Here is a 17,829-nt window from a genome sequence, read left to right on the forward strand (position 1 = left end):
AGCTTTCTAGAGAGGTAGCTAATCTGAATGTAAACTTATCATAAAAGGAAACAAAGAGCTTGAGAGGATAAAGGATGGAAGGGAAATTGTGCTGGATAAGGAAGCTGAAGGAAATAATATGAACTTTTCTTTTTTGTAGGTCAAAGTCACTACATTAACTATGTAGCTTGTTTCTGCATTGTTTGAAAAGGAAAGATTAAACACAACTAAATCTGCAAAGTGACAGGCATGTCACACACTGGGGAAAATTGGAAATGTATAGCCTGCAGGTTAACTACCTGGTAATCAAGCCACAAGTCTGGAAGGGATCTTTCTATTGCCTGGCCTGTGTGTATCTATTCCCTTTGTTCTTCACTCATCCCTCCCCCTTACTTATAAATCCTCAGTGAAGGGTCGTGTATAAATTTTCAGCCTCATTTCTTACCACATCAACTACACAGACACTGTACTCTTGTCAGCTCAGCCGCCCAAACTTCCAGCAGTTCTTATGGGTCCCACTTCTTTACTTTTGCTTATTATAGGTACTTGATTTGGACTGCTTTCTCGGGACTTCGTTGCCTACCCTTATGCTCTGTATTCCTTTTAATTCCCTCTTCCTCACACTGACAATGAGGGGATAAGAATAAGCCTTGCTTTACAGGTGTGTTCACAGTCAGTGCTGCATGTTACGTTCCTTGAAAGTAGAAGTTTTTGTACTTGTTTTTATATCCACAAGCCTAGCCTGGCCCTGGAGCACGGTTGGTGCTTAACACATGTTCACTGAAGCAAAGGAGCTATTGTTTCCCTCCTTCTCCATGTGGCATGTCTGCCAAGTTTATAACAATTCTCCCTTCTCTGAAAACTCAGAATTGGTGTTGGCTAGTTCTTCCTTGAACTCTTGTATCCACTCATCCCCCAGCCAGAGTTAAGTGATGGTGAACACCTGACCCATAGCTAGGCTACATTTCCATCCTTGAGACACTGAGGACAAACAAATCACAAGGTCAGTCCTTGTGGTTAAAACCAGAGCATATAAACACAGGAGCTATTACGGGGCAATCCTGTGGGTTTAAGTGCGGAGAAAACCGGCCTTCCAAGATGAGACTGAAGCCACCATACAGAGAAGAACAGATAATATGGAGAGAGAATGTGAGGGATTCCATCCTACTCCTGTTTTGCTTGCATTTCTGCATTTGATTGCATGAGACACTCTCATATTCTTGTAATAAATTCTCTTTAGTGTCAAAGTTGGTTCAAGTTGATTTCAATGATTTGTAGCAAAAAATCTTTCACCACTATATCACACTTTCTGATTTCCCATTTCAATGAAGGAAATTATACTAGACAGAAATAATATATACGGGGGAGAGATCAAACTTACTTAAAATATTTGAAACAGAAATTGTTTGGGAATCTTATTTGGGGAATTTGGTGGAATAATGCTGAGGGACTCTCTGCATTGTTAGGTTTGAAGCAATAGAGAATTTTCCCTTCAAGATGAAGTAGGAGCATGAAGAAAAAAATATTTCATGCTTAAAAACCATAGGCAACAGCCAACGACAGAACAAAGCACCAAATAGTTAAACTAGGATCCATCAGAAACCTAAGCGTCATTTGGCCATACTTCTTGAGCTTCAGCCCTCTTATCCAACCCACCACCAGATCCTGTGAGTTTTCTCATCTACCATTATCTTGAGTCTGTCTCCATCCACTCTAGTCTAAGTGACCCTTATTTCTCATGAGAACTCCAGCAATGGCCTTCAAGACGTAGATGGTGGACAGCTGCTCTTGTCACACTGTGACTGTAGAGCTGATCTAAAGTTCCTAACTGATCCTGTCAAATGTTTTTCAGGTAATTTTAGTGGCTTCCTTCACTCTTCCTCATAAAGCCCCATAAAGTTCAGCCTGTGCAGCCTCATCATGTACCCCACTCCACTGCTTATATATGTTCTTGATTATCAGCTTCTTTTTTTCTTGTTAGACAGGGTCTCTCTGTTGCTCAGGCTGGAGTGCAGTGGTGTGATCATGGCTCACTGCAGCCTTGACTTCCCAGAATCAAGCAATTTTCCCTCCTTAGCTTCCTGAGTAGCTGGCATGTGCCACAGGCATGTGCCACCATGCTTGGGCAATTTTTTTTCGTTTTTGGTAAAGATGGAGTCTCACTATGTTGCCCAGGCTAGCCTTGAACTGTTGGGCTCAAGCAATCTGCTCATCTCAGCCTCCTGAAGTGCTGAGATTATGTGCGTGAGCCACCGCAACCAGCCAACATCAACTTCTCCTCAGGCCCTTGCCTTGCCAAGCTGCCTTTGCTATGGGGCTTTTGCACATATTGTTCCTCCTGGAACATTCTTTTCTGCCACCTTTACTCAGCTTTCCTTGGACTCTCTGACTAGACTGATTATTCCTAGTATAGCACTGTGTACCCATCCTTTTTAACTTTTGTTATTGTAGCAACTTTACTCCCCGCTCCCCCAGTATTTGGTTGTCTGTCTATTCTACTAGACGGTAAAATCCACAAGGGCAGGAGCTGTCTGCTTTAGCCTATTGTTTTAGTCATAGCACCTAATAGAATGTGTAGCAGGGGATTATCAAATATTTGTTGAATAAATAAATATGCAGAAAGGTAAAAAATGTGAAAAACAAGCAAACAGACAAGGAGGAGCCTTCAACTTATATACTCTTTATCAAAGATTAGGTGTGTAATTCAGTTGGTTCTAACTCATAGTTTTTCTTAGGTGGTAGGCTTGTCATCAACAATCCTATTAATAATGCTAAAATTCCTTTAACAAATAGGGGTTTAAGGTTATCAGTAAATAAAATATAATTAGTGTTAGTAGTACTTCTAGATCAGTCCATAAAGGCCTGTTGAATAGATGAGGTGTCCCTAAAATAGTAGTTTTAAGCCCTAACATTTACTAAGTCCCTATGACCTTTGAGAAGGACTTGGATGCTATGAAGGGAAAGAGAATTCCAATTACTAGCAATTTCCAGAGCTTCATAGATGAAAGATGTCATCAAGACATGTTCTGAGGTCTGCAATTCTAGTAGTGAGTGTGGGATGGGCCAGAGTGATGGGAATGGAGGAGAGCCCAGGGACCATTCAAAGGAAGAAGCTGCTCATGAGCCCTGTGATATGCTGGCTAGCATAGGTCCCTTTTCCTTTACTTCTATATATGTCCCTTTGAAGGTACGTGCACTTAAGTAGAAAATACTGTCCAAAGTAATTTACAGAATCAATGCTATTCCCATTAAACCATCATTGACATTCTTCACAGAATTAGAAAAAAACTATTTTAAAATTTATACAGAACCAAAACAGAGCCTGTATAGCCAAGACAATCTTAAGCAAACTGAACAAAGCTAGCACTATGCTACCCAACTCCAAACTATACGACAGGTTACAGTAACCAAAACAGCGTGGTACTGGTACAAAAACAGACACATACACCAATGGAACAAGATAGAGATCTCAGAAGTAAGACCACACATCTATGATTATCTGATTTTTGACAAACCTGACAAAAACAAGCAATGGGGCAAGGATTCCCTATTTAACAAACGGTGCTGGGAGAACTGGCTAGCCATCTGCAGAAAATTGAAACTGGACCCCTTCCTTACACCTTATACAAAAATTAATTCAAGATGGATTAAAGACTTAAATGTAAAACTCAAAACTACAAAAATCCTAGAAGAAAGCCAAGGCAATACCACTCAGGACATAGGCACTGGCAAAGATTTTATGATGAAAACGCCAAAAGCAATTGCACCAAAAGCAAGTATTTGACAAATGGGATCTAATTAAACTAAACAGCTTCTGCACAGCAAAAGAAACGATCATCAGAGTGAACAGACATCCTACAGAATGGGAGAAAATTTTTGCAATCTATCCATCTGACAAAGAGCTAATATCCAGGGTCTACAAGAAACTTATACAAATTTACCAGAAAAAACAACCCCATTAAAAAGTGGGCAAAGGACATGAACAGACAGTTCTCAAAAGAAGACATTTCTGCCACCAACAAACATATGAAAAAAGCTCAACAACACTGATCATTAGAGAAATGCAAATCAAAACCGCAATGGGATACCATCTCATGCCAGTCAGAATGACGATTATTAAAAGTCAAGAAACAACAGAGGCTGGCGAGGTTGCAGGGAAATATGAATGCTTTTACACTGTTGATGGGAATGTAAATTAGTTCAACCACTGTAGAAGACAGTGTGGCAATTCCTCAAAGATCTAGAACCAGAAATATCATTGACCCAGCAATCCCATTACTGGGTATATACTCAAAGGAATATAAATCATTCTGTTATGAAGATACACAAACACGTATGTTCACTGCAGCACTATTCACAGTAGCAAAGACATGGAATCAACCCAATTGCCCATCAATGATCTCATTTAATTAGATCCCATTAACCAACCCAAATGCCCATCAATGATAGACTGGATAAAGAAAACATGGTACATATTATGCACCATGGAATACTATGCAGCCATAAAAAGGAATGAGATCACGTCCTTTGCAGGGACATGGATGGAGCTGGGAGCCGTCATCCTCAGCAAACTAACTCAGGAACAGAAAACCAAATACCACATTTTCTCACTTATAAGTGAGAGCTGAATGATGAGAACACACGGAGACAGGGAGGGGAACAACACACACCAGGGCCTATTGTGTATGGCAGCAGGAGGGAGAGCATCAGGAAAAATAGCTACTGCATGCTGGGTTTAATACCTAGGTGATAGGTTGATGGATGCAGCAAACAACATGGCACACGTTTACCTATGTAACAAACCTGCACACCCTGCACATGTATCCTGGAACTTAAAAAACAGCCCCCCCAAAAAAATTTAAAAAAAAGAAAACGTAAGTTACCCCGCTGGAGGAAGATTTTTCTTTTACCTAGACTATAAAGGTAGCCATATTTTTGCAAGAATTTCTGTATTAACATTCCATGTCAAGAGGAAGAAAAGAAAAGGAGATTCCAAGGGTAGAAGGATTGGTGCAGAAGCCATCTGAGAGCATGGGAGGAAAGGCAGTTTGAGGAGGTGATGACACATGGATTGCTGGAGAGAAGGGTGGATGCCCTCAGGGAATGAGAAGGAAGGAAGGAAGAAAAGAGAAAACACAGGTTATTTGCCTGGGAATGAAGGACACAGACAATTCTGCTTTCAATGACCAGATTTTCTGACAAATATTCCCAGAACATAGCTCAGTAGAAACGCCAATTGCTTCAGGCAAATCTTTCTAGAGAATATCAGTTTTATTTTAGAAAGAATAGCCTGGCTGCAAAGAGAAATCTAAGATTGAGAAAACATCAAATTATGCCATGAATTATTTTCATGAGATGATATACTGCACAGCACTCTGAAAAAAAAATTATTGTTAAAATTCTGAGAAAGAGGAGCACTTGGCATAAAAAGCACAGATCCTGAAGTCATGCTCATGACTTTAAATTTGTATAAGCAACTTAATAACACTGGAAAATGTAACCTGTGGCAAGGCGAGGTGGCTCATGCCTGTAATCCCAGCACTTTGGGAAGCCGAGGCAGGCGGATCACCTGCGGTCAGGAGTTTGACACCAGCCTGGCCAATGTGGGGAAACCCTGCCTCTACTAAAAAAAAATAAAAAATTGGCTGGGCGTGGTGGCAGGTGCCTGTAGTCCCAGCTACTCAGGAGGCTGAGGCAGGAGAATTGCTTGAACCCGGGAGGCAGAGGTTGCAGTGAGCTGAGATCACGTCATTGCACTCCAGCCTGGGTGACAAGAGCAAAACTCTATCTCATAAAAAAAAGAAAAAAAGAAAATGTAACCTATTTATTGTATTTTAAAGTGAAGCTGAGGATGAGGTAATTTGTGTTCCCATAACTGGATTCTTTCAGAGCATGAAGCATTCAGGTTTAAGGCGAGAAAAATCTCAAAAAGCAACTTTTATCTCTATTTCCTGATTCCTGCCCCTGACGCCCCTGGAGTATATATTCTGGTCTTCGGAGCACTAGATTAATATTTCTTCATGTGAATATTCTTATATTTTTCTTTTGGGCATATTCTATAAACTTAATTGAACCATGTTATTTCTACAGAAGTTTTTGAAAAATTACTTTTGTCATTCTTAATTTTACTCCGAAAGTGATTGCCTTTGTATATCACAGTTCACATAAGAAAATTAAAGTTAGTGAGAAAAAAATCAACAAAAAGATTGCCTGAAATTAAACTCAATGTTCTTTCTAAAGAGTTTTACAAACACCCTCCATGCAGTAAGAAGCACAGGAATTCTGATGAGAACGCATTTTTCAAGAATTCATCTTCACCTTCCCTTTCACTCGGGAGGTGGCCTCTTATTGTGGCTGTTGGATGTAACCAGTGAACTGAATACTTGAAACCAATTTGCTGGTTTGAGAAGAGGTTATTGATTCTCACAGCATGTATATACTTGGAAAATTTCATTGTTTAACTCTGTATGTGGATGATTCTTGCCTCACACTACTTTAAGTCGGGCAGACTGGGTGAGGCATATGAACTCCCTTTGCTTTATTGAAGTCTTCAGAGAAGACTGCAAACTTAAAAAAAAAAAAAAAAAAAAAGTTTAACAGGTCTGCATGTTGCCTTGAATAAAAAGTACTATATGTGCTTCTTGGAAAAAGTCTGCTTAGGTGATTTTTTTTAAAGCATGTGCTTTATTTTGAGGGAGGATGTTGGGAGAGAAATTTCTTTGTATTTTGTACAGAATTAAGAAGACAAAGGCTGTAATTGATAAAACACCAAATCTTGGGTGTTTATATTCTTGTTTACTAAATAATAAAAGTTCAACTGAATAATCAAGGTGTAACTCTTCGGATGAGTGAAGATGAACAAAATCTCAGCTCATCTGAGGTCAACATTTCTTCTAGGGGCTGTTGAAGAATATAGGTAAGATGTTGAAGCCATGTGTTGCTGTTTCCCTTCAGATGCTGGAAATATGGGCCCCACCGCATTTCAACACCTTACTTCCCCAGTTTTTCTCTAGGAATATTATTATTGGCCCAGGGGAGGTTCATTTCAGCAGAAAGTCTGCCATTTTGAAGCAATTGGAGCAATTTATTAGCAAGAGGAAATGATTTATTTTTCTTAATCACCATTCATAAGATGATCATTATGAACAAGGTTGCTGATAAATCTTTGGCCACCGGAGAGGACTTTAATTTGTGACAAGGAAAGTTTCTTAGTACTTAATGGAGAGAGAGTTTTCTGCCCTTACCTGTGCAGGTTCATGGTGAGAGATAGACCCTATGAGTATTTATTGACCTGAACTGGGGGTCTTCTTAATATAGAGATTTATGTTTTAGAAATGAAACTCCTTGGGGTCTTGTCTGGGGTGGGTGATTAGTGAAGAAAAGAACCAAGTTAATATTTTTTTTTTTCTCAAACATCCTGATCTTTGGCTTTTATCTTTTTTTTTTTTTTTTTTAACTGACAAGTTACTTCTCTTTCAGGCTCCAAGCTTGATATAGAAGACTATCATATGAACCAGAGAGGGTAACTGAAACCAAAGAAATGACTCCAGTATCAAGCTAAAGACACGCCTTAAAGGATGAGGAGGAGCAGAAATCTTACCAGCAAGGCAAGAAAGAAGCCATACGTGAACAGGTGGCAGTATGAGCAATACTTAATTCCCTGTTGTGATTATTAGCACGTGAAGCTTGTGAAGCACATAGCCCCAACTAAAGAATCTTGTGTTATAATTTTTCAAAGACTGTAGAGTAGGCACACCAGCCATGCAAATACTAGAAATCAAGTGTTATTTCTAAAGTATCATGCACTTTGGTGATTAGCAGCTTGGGGAGCCATCGGCTGAATTTCTTGAAGAAACCTCCAGGGAGTTGGCCATAACTCTAAGGGTGAGGCAGCTTTCAAGAAGTGTGATTCATCTTCTTTAAGTATTAGGGTCACCTAGTGCCACTCCAGCCCAGCCTACAGCAGGTCACCTGGAACTGAAATTCTGAGATGTAAGAAGTAGGAGGAAAAATGTCCCACCTTGTTCAAGGGATGAAGTCAATTTAAAGGGATGAGGAGAATACTGGCAGAATATTTTAAATATATTAAAATATATTAACTGATTTTCCTCTTCTGGCAGCTCCTGTTGCCTCTGCATCCTCCCCCAAACCCATTTAGGTATCATTTGTTCTATCAGGAAAAAAAGAAGTTTCACCAGAGAGCAGGAAAAAAAGGCTTTTGATTTTCCAAAGTCAAGACCCTGAGGGAACTTGTCATAAAGACACTAAGCTGAATTGATGCAAGGCTTCCCACCCCTTGTAGGACCTGAAGTTTTCCAGGCATGCTGTGAGGACAGTGCTAGAGCTAGGGGAGGAAAGGGAACTGTTAGATGCTGTGGGAAGGTGGGGAGGAGCAAAGGGAAGGTAGAGGCGGAAGGGGAAGCAGAGACAGCTCTTAGATGCTGGTGGCTCCCCTCTCCTCTGAGAAAAAGACTCTATACCCTGCTCCTCAGAGGAGAAGGTTGTGGATGACAGAACTGAAGACGGATTGGGGTTGCCATCACCTCCAAGTAGAGCTCAAGAAGACTGCAAAACCCCAGAACAGAAATGGCTGAGTGGTATCCAGGGGACAGATGCTCTGAGCCAGCCTCAAAGAACTGAGTGTACCCCAGCACAGCCCACAAATGTTAGAATGAGTCTTCTGTGCTCAAAAGTCCCACCAGAATGGTAATGAAGGACCCACAGAGCTTCCCGGTGCCCCTGTGGCCTGAGCAGTGCAATAAAGTTTCCTGTGCCAACAAGGGGCTTGGCAACAGTTGAGAGAAAATGTGCCATGCCTGAAGGAGTCTCACGCTGGGGAACAGCTCAGTGGTGAAGACCCACCAGGAACAAGGTCACATCACCCAAGGCTAGTGCTGAGATAGCATCACACAGAGAAAGAGATAATTCCCTCCACCCATTGCTCTGGTACAATGTCAGACCCCTGGAACTCAGTGAAAAGGATGGGGGTGTAGAACTGAGGGAAATTAGGTTCTAACACTGAAGATAGGCTCAAAATAGATAAGTGTTTACCGAAAAATAAAGTTTCACTTCTTGTACAATTGAATTTGTTGATTGAGTCCTGAACCCAAAGTAAAACCAGTCATTCAATCAATAAGTTAATTAAAAGATCAGTCATACCTGACAAAACTATTTAGCTCCTCCTTTCTGGAATTTAGGAGAATTTAACACAATTCACAATCAAGATTTGTCTTACAGCCTAACACAAATCTTGACTATTGCTATGTAGTTAGTCTATGTGCAGCCTCAGGTTCGTGGGTGTAGCTCAGACTGCATTGCTTAGTAAGTGCTGACCATGTGGCTGGCACTCTCCTAGGAACTTTCACCATTTTCCCTCATTTAATCCTTTAAACAGTGTCTGTGAGACCAGATATTATTCCCATTTTACTGAAAAGTAAACGAAGGCTCAACAAAGTAAAATCTGAGAGAATTCTAATAATTGTCAAACATTTCCTTTGTGAAAGTTGGTTCCACATTGTGGTGGGTAATGCCCAGCACTTCCTTCCTTCTTTTCCAACAGTCTCTTCTTTTCCTGTGCATTCTTTGCAGGCCCTGTCCCACCTCTGTGCCTTTGCTCCAAAGCCTCTACTTCAGATACTGCTCCTCTTCCTGTCCTTTTGACATCTTCCCCAGTTTCTAAGGCGCAATTTCAATTTTGTCTGTTCCCTGACACTTTTCCAAACCTCTCAGCTATTATTATCTTATCCATCCTCATGCTCCTTCAGCACCTCACAAGTCCATGATAGGCCTTTATCAAGTCAGCTTTGTATTGCAGGTTTTTGGTCATGGTAGTGTCAGCTGCTAATTTGTAAACCCCAGAAGAGCTCCATCTTGTGCAGCCCCAGCACCTACAATGAATTTAGCATCCTAGGCTGGCAGGTATCTTGGTGCCTGTTACATAATAAAGCCTTAACACATATTTGTCAAACTAAATTAACTTAAAATTCTAAAACACATAGTTAGTGAAACATGAGACAGATGCTTACAAGAATGTTTAATTGGCAATGTCTTTGAATTCCTCACAATTTTCTTCTTTATCCCTAACTTATTTCAATTTTTTTCAAACATACAAAACAGTTTAAAAAATCATTCATTTAACACCCATGTAATGACCATTAGTTTCTATAATATACCCTTTATTATATTTATGTTATCATATCTGTCCATCTACTCATTCTGCTGTCCATCCATCAATACATATTATTTTTTCCTCATTGCCTTTCAAATACACCCAATGTTTGAGAGACCTTTGATTTTGGAATCAGATCTGAGATTAATTCCTGGATTCAGCACTTACTTGTTCTGTGACCTTGGGGGTTGCTTAACTTGAGTCTGTTTTTTCTTTGTAAAATGGGGGTGAACAATGATGTCTACATAGGTTGTGGTGAGGAATAAATAAGACTGTATATAAAGGGCCTGACACATAGTGTTTGTTCAATACGTGGTAGCAAAAGTAAAAGAACAGCATAAGTATTTATTTCAGCCATCAGCACTGATTTGCAATGATTTGTGCTTTTGGTATTCCTGCTTACAGCCTCTGCTTTAGGCCCAGAAGGAAAAGAAGCTTACAGGAGACAATCAGTCTTACACTCTTCCATGGTCACAAACAAAAGGTCCCTGGATCTACAGGTGAGCAAGAGGTGATCTGGGCTTTCGAGTAGGTACTGCATTCTGAACTCCCTGGCACAATTAAAAGGCAATAGAGCCAAGAGTAGAATCACCAATTATCTACTTTACCCAGGCAACATGGGGGATCTTAATGTCTATCTAAAATTCAGAAGAACTTTTGCTAAAAATGGAGATGATTAGGAGAGGATATCAGAGCTCTGCCGTAGCCATAAACCTGCCTTCTGAGCCCTTTGGTGCAGGGATTTGAATTTTTTCCAAATAGAAGCCCTCATTAGTAGCACCCTCCACTCTAAAGCTGTAGGATATCCCCAATTCATGAAACTATTTCTTAATTATACTGTAAGTCATCTTGCCCCTGAAATGGCCATGGAAAGCTATGGCTGAAGAATGGAGGAAAAGATGACTTTCTCTGTTTCTTCAGACCAGGCATCAATTGGGATGTTGGGATATTGATAAAAGGAAATCTCATCCTTTGTTATCTGCCTATGCTTTCACCATACCCATTCCCATGTCTGGTCATCACAGCGTCCTTCACAGCCCTTAGCTGAATCATGTTGAGTACAGGATGGTGTGAATATCATGGTTTGAATACAACCATGGTCTGTCCATGTGGATTGTTTTTTGCAGCCCACTTAGACTTAAGCCCTCTTAATTTCAAATTTATGTTCATATGTGCCAATAAAGTTGTCCCTAGATGAACTGGAAAATGCCTGATTTCCTTATCTTCCTGAGGGTTTGCAACTTAGATGACATGTCACATTAATCTGTGGAACTTTTTGAAAGATATAAATGCCTGCTTCTTTGAAAGCCTCACCCTTCATTCCAAGAGTCAGAGTGAGTGGGTCTTATGTAATCCCACTGCAGTCTACATTTTAAATATCTCTACAAATTATTTTTTCTCACAACCATGGCTAAGAACTGTCTCTTTACCATAAAGCTGTGTAGCTCTTCTTTAAAACAGTGAGAGATGAAGTGTGTCTTCTTTTGAGATGCAAAATATTGGTTGACCTTTTCATTTTTGTTTTGTTTTCTATTAGTTGATGACCATAAAATGGAAAATTAGTTGAAATGGAAGGATTAGGAATATTATCAAAGTAGAGTAGGTTGTACGTAAGATAGAAATAAGGACAACCCAGTAGAGCATTTGAGAAGATGCTCAGCTAAAGTAAAAAGGAGCTAATAAAGGTTATCTCAGTCAGCTAGGAAAGCAGTGCTTAGATTATCAGGTAAGGGTATCACCTAAGACAAGAAGGCAGATGTGCAAAAGGAGTTATTATATTATGTCAAATCTAATACAATCATACTTTACATTTTAACATTCCAGACATCTGTTGGTCTGGTGGCATTGGAATGTTGTGTCATTGCCCATGCAGTATAAATTTTGTTGTTAGTCACAATGGCATAACTGGTCAACTTCAACCCCTCAAAGTTTCAGTCAACAAACTAAGAAAAAGTAAATCCTGATTTACTGGATAAAAAAGTAAATCTACTGTTGTCATCTGCTGGTTAGATTTTTTCAAAAGTAACATCAAAGCTTCTAGATCAAGTGTTAGTTGCTTGGAAGAAGATTCAAAGATAATATTAGAATGTTTTGTAAATAAATGCTGGATTTTCAATGTTCTTGATGACATGGATACCAATATCATATGAAAAACGGGAACAAATCTGCCAATTCTGAGTTGAAAGTGACTCAGAGGAGTTGGATACTCTACTTGTGAAGAAATTTGGAATAGAGTGTAATTGGCAGCATTTTATTCTCTCTTACTGGTACATAATAGTGGTGCATCTTACAACCACTGATGTCTTAGGTTCGTTCAGTATAACATGATATTTGCATTGGTCTTTACAGAGAAGAATATTGAAGAAGATTCTCAAGTCCAAATAGTTCCCCGAAAAAGGCATATGTGAAACTATAGAGGGGGCCCAGTGAATCACAAACCTGTGGGTGTCTAACTTCTATAAAGTCCAGCTATCAAGATCTTAAAAAGAGAGAGGAACTACCATATATTTAGACCATGAAATAACATTTTTAAAAGAAAAATGGCTGGGTTTCATTAAGAAAGAATTATTTTATTAGATTTTTTTTGAAGAAGTAAGTAGGCATGTGAACAGGAACTGATGGTGGTAATTAGGCTGATGTTCAAAAAGTCTTTCACAGGGTCCATCCTGGGGACAGTTAGAACAACAACAGAAAATAGTCATCATTGAATTGGAATTGGGGTGGGGGTGCAGTTTGGAGATTTGGTGTCTTTTAAGCACTCCAAATTTGTTTTATAAAATTGTAACATCTAGGGTTGGAGACTGGCTTTTCATTCCCTTCCTCTTGGGCTGGCCTGAGAAGCTGTAATTTTCTCTATTCTTCAAGACCCATAATTCACAAGCCCCACCCCTCTTCCACCTGTTGCTTTTAAATGTCTCAAAAAAAAATACTTTCTTATAAACCTCAGGCTACTCTTCTCCAGGCTGAACACCCCTTTAATTTTATCATTGTCTGTTTCTTTGAGAACCTTCCTTTCCTTGAGCCTTTCCTCCAAATATCCTCCAATTTGTCTGCATCTTTTATAACTAGCTAACAGAGGTCCCATGTGTCCAGGGATCTTAGTTTATGGCTATTTTCTGAGCTTAATTATTACTAGCAACTCTTTCATTCTCAAAAGTGTTCTTATTAGAATATCATTTTTGGTTAACCTACATACAACTAAACAGAATGTAATATCTAAGAGTGAGCTGACTAGCAGAAGTGAGGGCAGAGCTCTCACCATTCTAAGCCTTGGTACACTACAGGTGCAGCCAAACAGATGCATTAGGGACTTGGTCCATACGTCACACCATTGTCTCATATAAGCTTGTCTCGTGTAAGTGCAGTCCTCAAGTCTTTTCCACCCTTGCTGCCATGAAGCCACATCTTCCCCATCTAGTACTTGTGCTGGTGGTTTTTTGGCGTTTGTTCCTACTAAATTTCATGACATTATGATTCAACCCATTGTCCAGTCTGTCAAGAACTTTGTCATCCAAAATGCTGGCTTCTCCCTTCCAAATTCCTGTTACCAGAAGATATAATCTTGCTTTTCTATATCATTACCCAAATTCTTGATTTAAAAATATTGTATAGGGCCAGGCATGGTGGCTCATGCCTGTAATCCCAGCACTTTGGGAGGCCGAGGCAGGAGGATCATGAGGTCAGAAGGTTGAGACCAGCCTGGCCAACATGGTGGAACCCCGTCTCTACTAAAGATACAAAAAATTAGCCAGGCGTGATAGCATATGCCTGTAATCACAGCCACTTGGGAGGCTGAGGCAGGAGAATCGCTTGAACCCAGGAGATGGAGGTTGCAGTGAGCCGAGATCACGCCATTGCACTCCAGCCTGGGTGACAGGGCGAGACATTGTCTCAAAAATAAATAAATAAATAAATAAATAAATAAATAAATAAAGCATAGAATAGCCCTGTGGCACTTTGCTTCTTTCCAGTTTGACCTTGTTGGAGCCAAGGGGAAGCTTCCCCCTTGCCCTCAGAGGGTGCACTGAAAAATCAACTTACGTTAAGGCAGATTAATAAGAGAAAAGGCATACAAATTTATTTAACCATGCACACAGGGAGAATCAGAGTGATTTCCCTATTTCCCAATGAGGCCCAAACACTTATATAACCTTTTAGAGGCAAGGGGGAACATAGAGAATATAGGTAATTCTGTTGAGGGCCATTAAATGATTACTGGGAAAAATGAATGGAGACTTGGGAGAATGAGTGGATTGCAGAGGGGGTGGGTGGTGAACAGATTGACTTGTGGTTCTCTTTGGAAGTTGAATGAACCTGAGAGACAGACATCGTTTTGTAAAAAGGTTAGGCCTGGTCTGGTTATGTTCTTCCTCTCCTTTCTTGAAATAGATGATAAGATTACAAGGAAAGAAAGGAAAAGCAATAGTTCATCTTGGTGGTTGCATCCAGTCCTTATGAAGACAGGGAAAAAGTCTCTTCCAAGGCCTGTTGATTTCAAAGAGTTTCCAATTCAAAATATTCATTATATCAGGGAGCTATATTTTGGGGTGAAACTCTCTGTGCTCCTTCAATGTCCATTCACATCTTGGAGGTCATTTAACATCACAAGCTTACTTAATTGTAGTATCATTAAGGCTATGTATTTCTGGTTTTTGCATGAAAATCACTTGAGAGACCTTTGTAAATGCCTTTTAAAACTTTGAATGTCTAACGTAGAATGACTTTTCCTAATCTATGCATCTAAGTAAATAAATTTGTAAATAAAATAAATATACAATGAAAGAAAGAAAAAGGATAACAAAACTGAGATGAGTCTAATATGACTAGTGAGGGTGTATGGGGGCCTTGGAAATATAATGACTGGCATTTAGAATAGGTCAGTGCTCAACTAATATTTGTGGATCCAAACATAATTTTTCATTGAAAATGAGCAGAAGATCTTGCTTATGACTCTTGCTGTGAAAAAAGCCTAGTTCTTTACACCTGTCAAGGACATCTGCTTTGGGAAGTCCCAAACACAGCTTAGGTCCACACCAGAGTATGAATTGACTATTTGCTAATCATGTAAATATTATTACTGAAACGAAAACATGATTGAGGCTGGAAGTGTGAACCAAATGCAGAAAGTGCCAGCTCTTTAATGTAAGCAGTTAATTAGGCATCATCTTTAAGTGTGGTGATAGGTCCCAGGGTGTTAATCAAATCAAATATCACCAGCTGCTGAGAGAATAGGCTCTTTCAGGAAGCATTCGCAATACTAAGTGTGAGAGAGATGTGGCTTTAAAAGGGGTTTTCTGAGGCTCCAATAGCTGAGGACACCTATAGAATTGTGGGAAACAGTTAGGTAGGCATATCCATAACAGATCAGACAAACACTATCTTGAGTCAATTGAAACAGTGAGAAAAGCCTAGATTTGGATACCAGACAGATCTGGGTTCAACTCCTGCTTCTGCTTTTTCTAGCTTCGGAAAAATCACAGTTAGTTCTCCACAGATTCACAGGAACAGATCATAATGTTTGGGATTATATGAGTTGCTGGTAAGATACCTACAAGCAGCAAAATAATTAGCACCATCCCTGAAACCATCCTATGGGATCTATGACAAACTTGTGCTCATTGGAAAAATCTTAGGTTCGCCCCTTTATCTCTGGCCCATTGTTAATTGCAGAAGAGAAAGGGTTATAAGAGCAGCACAGGTGTTTGAGCTATGTGTATTTTCCTCTAGGGGACTTGGTGCTATCAGAGGAGGTCATCATATTGGAAAACAAGTTTTTTTAAAAGTAGAAGTCATAAAGTTGAAGAATTCAGTGACTTTTGCAGGGGAAGAAGTACCTGATTTATGAACAGTCATTATCCTGAACTGTTTTGTAGAAATGATGTAACTGATTGATTTTTAATAAGCATTCCAAGTGTTACACAGCAAGTTTTGATGCTTCCAACTGGCCAATGAGGTAAGCAATTGAAGTGAGTTTCAGATATTTACCTGTATCTAAACTGGAGTAAACCTAAAGTAAAGCTTTGTAAATTCTGAGTAGAGAGTAACAGAGCACTTTTAAGACTTGGGTGCAGGCTGGATGTGGTGGCTTACCCCTGTAATCCCAGCACTTTGGGAGGCCGAGGTGGGTGGACTGAGGTCAGGAGTTCAAGACCAGCCTGGCCAACATGGTGAAACTCCATCTCTACTAAAAACACAAAAATTAGCTGGGCATGGTGGTGCACACCTGTAATTCCAGCTACTTGGGAGGCTGAGGCAGGAGAATCACTTGAACCCGGGAGCAGAAGTTCCAGTGAACCGAGATGGTGCCATTGCACTCTAGCCTGGATGATGACAGTGAAACTCCATCTCAAGAAAAAAAAGAAAAGAAAAAGACTTGGTTTCTAGAGTCAGACCACCTAGCTTGCGATCCTAGCTCCATTATTCATCAGTTGTGTGATCTAGGGCAAGCTATTTCTCTTGCCTCCATTTCTTCATTCATTTAATAGGAATAATTACTTCATAGGATGATCCTGATCCTGACTTTATAAACCTCATCACAGGGAATGATAAAATAAACATTCTGAACGTTTCAGAAACAAATGGATTGATAAGCAACATTTTTTTCTAATTAGTTCTATATATTGTCTTTCTAATTTCCACATCAGTATCATGAGCTTAGAACCTGAGTACCCACTCAGTACCCAAGTGCCTAGGGATTGGGAACCATTTTCATTAGTATCTTACTCGAAAAACAGCATTCATTTTTGATAAGGTGTTTATAGGCATCAACATGATGTAATATTTAAGAGCAATAATTACAGTGTCAGACTTCTGAGTTTGAATCCTCACTTACTGGCACCTTAAAAAGATGTTTAATCTCTTTGGGCCTTGGTGCCTTTATCTGTAAAATGGATATTCTGTGTAGCTTAAATGAGTTAATAGATATGAAGTGCTCACATCAGTGCCAGGCACATAGAAAGTATTCAGTGCTTCATGGTCATTGACTTGTACTGTTAATCAAGCATTTCCCAGAAAAGAAAATGAAGTTAAGAGGTGATATCATGAAGCATTTTTCTTCATCCTGTAAATAATATACTGAGCTTTGAATCTCATAACATTCAAGATGAAATGCTAAAGGATACCTATGCCAGAATTTTTTTTCATAGTCAAACATTAAAGACGAAGTGAGGGTCTATTTAGGTAGAAATAACAAATACATGGCATACATACTAACACCCCACAACAGGACTGTGGCAGGCATTATTAATCCATCTTGGCTATCTTGCCTACTGAGTTTATACTCAGCTTCTGAATTTTTCTCAACATGATATTCTGGGCAACCATTGTCAATTCGATTGGTATTATGTGAAATAAACTTATTTTCCATCTTTGTTCCACTATCATCTCTTTAAAGGTGTTATTTTCCCGGAAGGGAATTGAAAAATGAGAACACATGGACACAGGAAGGGGAACATCAGACTCTGGGGACTGTTGTGGGGTGGGGGGAGGGGGGAGGGATAGCATTAGGAGATATACCTAATGCTAAACGGTGAGTTAATGGGTGCAGCACACCAGCATGGCACGTGTATACATATGTAACTAACCTGCACATTGTGCACATGTACCCTAAAACTTAAAGTATAATAAAAAAAAAGTACAGGTTTTCAAGTAAAACTCCTCTATTGAAGTCCCAATCAAACTTT

Source organism: Pongo abelii, chromosome 13 (genome assembly GCF_028885655.2).
Source record: "Pongo abelii isolate AG06213 chromosome 13, NHGRI_mPonAbe1-v2.0_pri, whole genome shotgun sequence".
Taxonomy (NCBI): domain Eukaryota; kingdom Metazoa; phylum Chordata; class Mammalia; order Primates; family Hominidae; genus Pongo; species Pongo abelii.